Consider the following 5,000-nt stretch of genomic DNA (forward strand, 5'->3'; position numbering starts at 1 on the left):
TGATTTTATTCTGGAAGATGGATGGATATATTGCAGAATCTAACATTAATTTCTCTAATGAACCACGAATATGTTAGGTTTCATCGTACTCTTACGTCTGCCTCATCCTCTTCCTTCTGCGTAAAGCAGTAAACAGTGAATAGTGTCTACTGTTTTCCTTTAAGAATGCCACTTGCGATTATGATGCTTTTTGTGTACCGTGCACTGAACTAACATTGTTTTTTCATCGTAGATATTACACTTCATTTACAAGAGAATACTGAAATGATAATCAGACGCCACATGTGCAAAACCAAGAGCAGTGAACGCCATTCAGTGTGCATTACATTGTGTTGTCAGGATCCATGAGGTTCATTGTCCTATGAAGGGCTTGCGATGGTAATGGTTCCCAGACCCTCAGTTGACTATCCCCTGCAATCCTACCCTCCTGTCCTCCCCCTCTACTCATGACCCTTCCTAAGGAGTGAGTCAACACGACCTGCCTTAATCTGACCTGACTCACCGCGCAGTTTCTTCGCCCACGCTTTAATTCTCCATCAATGAGACAACCGATGCTCCACCTCAAGGAATATTTGCATAACTGCTTCCCCAAATTTCACAACTTTGAAATTCTAATGCACACAAATGAGGCCAATGCAGCATGTGCAAGGTTCGCGTGCCACGAGAGTGAGACGCTGCTGCTGCTGCTGCTGCTGTTTGTGTGTGTGTGTGTGTGTGTGTGTGTGTGTGTGTGTGTGTGTGTGTGTTCGTGTGGAGGAACATCATTAGGGAACACGTGTCTTGCGTGTTGACGAAGTGCGAACATTGGGTCTACATTGCAACTGTGAGCTGCGTCACCTGCTGCAACGGGAGTGGAAGAGGAAGAGGAAGGGGAGGAGGAAAAGGAGGAGGGAAACTATAAGGAACAGAAGCAGAGAGAAATTCTATATGGAGTTTTTTCTGTGTTGCTGCCTGCCCTCCACCCTTCCCGCCTCTCTCATCACTCTTCTCCCATTGTCCCTCCCCCAGCCCCCATGCATCTTTTCCCTACATCATTCTGAGCCTCTCTCAGCTGCCTCGCACCCCATCTCTTCCAACCCAGCATCCCCCACCCTGGCAGTCAGTACCACCATGCAGCATTGTCACTGCTCCTCCCACGCACTTCTCCCCCGCCTTGTCTCCTCTTACCTACATCTTCCTCCCTTCTACCAACCGCTTCACTGAGCTGTCGGTGGTATTCGACAAGGCTTCTCTTCCACCATCGTCGCTGTCTCTTTTTCTTTTGCCCACTTCCCGTAAACCTTCTGGCCGACTCACTGTCCCTCTGTGCTACACATCTCACACATTTAACAGCGTGATGAAATCGTAAAAGGGAACTGAAAGAGATGGAGCGAAGGCACTGAGAAACACATCTGTATTTTTATTCTTACAATGACACAAGTAGAAGGGGAAAGTAATAATGTGGGAATAGTTCAGTGCGTGCCTAGTGCATAGGAAAATATACTGTAACATTCTGCTATAAAAGTTGACGTAGTGTATATGCATGTATGTATGTATGTATGTATGTGGATGATGTATCACACGCTCACTCATGAATATCTATGTCTTGCTTCGGTGCTCTGGGCGCCGCACACCGAGGGGATGGAGATTTTTGTAATACATATATATTCGTATTTTTTTTTACGGTATTTTTTTTCTTTGTGTGGCAGATGAAGTCTTTTTTTCACATGTTTGGTGCGTTTTTTTTTCTTTATTTTTTTTTTTTTCGTGTGTACGTGTATGTGTATACGAAACTCTTCTCTATTCTCAGCGAGTAAAATTTCACGGTAGAGACTGTTCGAGTGTACATTCGCGTCGCAGAAAGTGCAGCTCCGTGACAAAGTAATAAATGTCGTAGTGATGCAAGGGCGTTTAATATTTGTCCATGTCCGTGAACACCTGTCAGCGGAAAGTATTACTATGTAGCTTCCTCTGCTAAATGTTGGTACTTTACTGCTATGTGTGTGTCTGGGGGGGAGAGGGGCTTGTGAAAGTGTCCATAGCTTCTCTCCTATCTTCCTTTTTTTTTTTTTTAGACCATGTGAGCTTTTCACGGGAATTCATGGACTAAAGGGGATACTGTTCTGGGTACCTCCTGTCTCAAAGCCCACTCGCTAGGAAAAAAGTTGCCCCGAGTGAGGAAGCCCAACCTACACTCGGACCATGGACAGGATTCGAACCCTTGCGCTTGTAGAGCCCTCGGACCCCAAAGCGCGCATGATTCCACTGTACCACTAACTGTCTTAACCACATGGGTGCCCATGATATTTTCAGTCATTGTGTTATAAAAGTGTAAACTGAATGAACTTGTAATCGTCTGTGTTTGTTTCAATGGCTTTGTGTGTGTTTAGCTTTTGGTCACGTGTAGATGCTCTGTGAAATTTCATGGTGTTTCTAAATATGCGCGTAAGTAATCATATACCTCAAGTGCCCATTTGTGTGTGTGTGTGTGTGTGTGTGTGTGTGTGTGTGTGTGTGTGTGTGTGTGTGTATGTCCTCGTGTCCTTTGTGTCTCTCTGGTGTATAAATAAATAAAGTTTTCAGTAACTGTACACCACGCGTAGACTTAATATTTATACACTTGATGCTAACCTTTGTCATGATGATATATTCGGGTTAATATTGAAAACGTAGATTCAGAATATTGCTCCTTGCATGTTTAAGCAATAAATAGATATGGATTTTAATTTTGAGCAACCTTGGTGGAGATGAAAAAGCTGGTGCTGCTCAGGACTTCACCTTTAAACCTTCCCACTTCAATCACTCTGTATTACACGCGACCAACTACACTGGGTAACTTCTTTTTATGGACTAGTTATTGGAAGACCACCTATAGTTACGACTTGGGGAACTTTTGTCGTCGAGATATTCGCACACACACACACACACACACACACACACACACACACACACACACACACACACACACACACACACACACACACACACACACACACACACATTCCTTTCATCTATCTATTGTCACCCACCGTCCGAAATGTATTGTTTTTGTTCTTGTGTGTGTGTGTGTGTGTGTGTGTGTGTGTGTGTGTGTGTGTGTGTGTGTAGGTGTCACCGTTCACGCTTGTAATTATTCTAGAACTGTTTTATGTTAACATTATATAAGTATCTGGTGACAAACATTATACCAGAGCATTGAATTTGGTTTGATTTGCGTTATTTTGATGGTAACCGCGTGTTCATATTGTGAGTGTCGTGACAGAGTGGCCAAAGTGCAAGGAGCTGTCTTAAATTGCATCATTTTCCCACATCACCTTCAAGCCTGCGCGTCACACACTGGTGGAAGGAGCGACTCCACACTTACCAAAAAGATGCACAGGTCATATATAGGACTTGTGTGAGCAAATCCTTGCATTCCTTCAAAACCCCCTCACTTTTCCTTCCTATCCACCTTTTCTGCACTTCTTTTGCTATTCCTCATTTATATTCCTCCTCAACCTCCTCCTTCTCCTCCTTCCCCCTTCCCCCTCCTCCCTCCTCCCTCTTCCCTCCTCTCTCCTCCCTCCTCCCTCCTCCTTCCTCCTCCTCGTCTTCCTCCTCCTCCTCCTCCTCCTCCTCCTCCTCCTCCTCCTCCTCCTCCTCCTCCTCCTCCTCCTCCTCCTCTTCGCCGGAAGGCAGTGCGTAGTGCAGTGTTCCCGGCCTGTCCTCGGCCTTGGCCTTGGCCTACTGGACTGTGCCCAGGACTCTCTGACAGCCTCTTAGCACCTGCCAGCCACACTCTTGGCTCGTGAGATTTACCTGCCGAGAAAATAAACAAAACACGAGAAGTTTTCCTCTCTCCTCCCCTCGCGGCCCTTCCCTCCTCATGCAGGAGTCGCGGACCTCTGAGTTATCGATTTCCTCGCTGATTTACGAGCGATGTGTTTTTGTGTCCTCTACAGTGATTTCTAACAAGAAGTATCTTCGTGTTTAGTTTTGGTCCACGGCTGCTGATGGAAGCGGCGGGTGAGGTATTGATGCAGTCTTAATAATATGTTGCAAATTTTATTGGTACAAGAACATCAAAGGTGGATCAGCGGAAGCATTTCCCAGAAACCTCTTTGTTGAGAAAGTTTATTCTCAGTCACATTTGTATTGTGGACAGTTATTTGCTAATTGCCAAACACAATTTCATTATTATTTCATGAAAAGAAATGGAGCTATTATTTTTTTTCTTTTAAGGTCTACCTCCAGTTTTTCTTTTCTTTTTAGGAAAAAAAAATATAGCGAAACAAAATATCATAATAGCTTTTTGTTAAGCTTTCACCGGCTGCAAACATCGGGTTTCCAGCAGACTCTGAGCGCCGTGTTTTCTCTAAGGACAGCCACGAGTGCTTCTTCTTGTACCAATGTTTTTTTTACGGTTTGATGCAAAGCTTCGTTAGTTCACGTGGTCGCGGCGACAAGCCTTTCTCAGCTCCAAAACAGATGCATATTCAGAATAATTTAAAGAACAATATTCTCACTGTGATTGTGACCAAATGGCGATCAACACAACAAGAAGTAGCCTCTGTTCTATGCGCTTTGCGAACGAGGAGTGTTATATTGTGTAATGGAAGGGCTGTGGTTTCCTTAATTAAGTGTAATGGTTTGTGTTGTGTTGTAAAACGTTGCAAACTTTTGGTTTAATAGTAGTGACGAAGTGATGTGAGTGTGTGTGTGTGTGTGTGTGGGCGGAAGCTGAACAGCGCTTCCAGTACACTCTTAAAGTGTGCCTACAGGCACTATAGGCCTTACCGTAAAAAAAAAAAAGTGTGTGTGTGTGTGTGTGTGTGTGTGTGTGTGTGTGTGTGTGTGTGTGTGTGTGTGTGTGTGTGTGGGCGCGTTGTAAAGAGAACCAAGTCGAAGACACGAGTCTTCGTGTGCAGTGAAAAAAATAAAGTTTATTAGATATTCATACCTAAGTAGAACTTAAATTGTCAATTGAAATAACAAACAAGCAATATTGTAATAGAAAAGAAAGTGTCCTCCGGTATTATGAT

At 44.1% G+C, this 5,000-nt stretch overlaps 1 protein-coding gene across 5 annotated transcripts in view; it reads left to right on the forward strand.

The window, feature by feature from the left end:
- LOC123504716 (protogenin B-like) overlaps nt 1-5,000 on the forward strand; it is a 283,603-nt gene that overhangs the window by 105,036 nt on the left and 173,567 nt on the right. The window lies entirely within an intron of this gene.

Source organism: Portunus trituberculatus, chromosome 17 (genome assembly GCF_017591435.1).
Source record: "Portunus trituberculatus isolate SZX2019 chromosome 17, ASM1759143v1, whole genome shotgun sequence".
NCBI lineage: Eukaryota > Metazoa > Arthropoda > Malacostraca > Decapoda > Portunidae > Portunus > Portunus trituberculatus.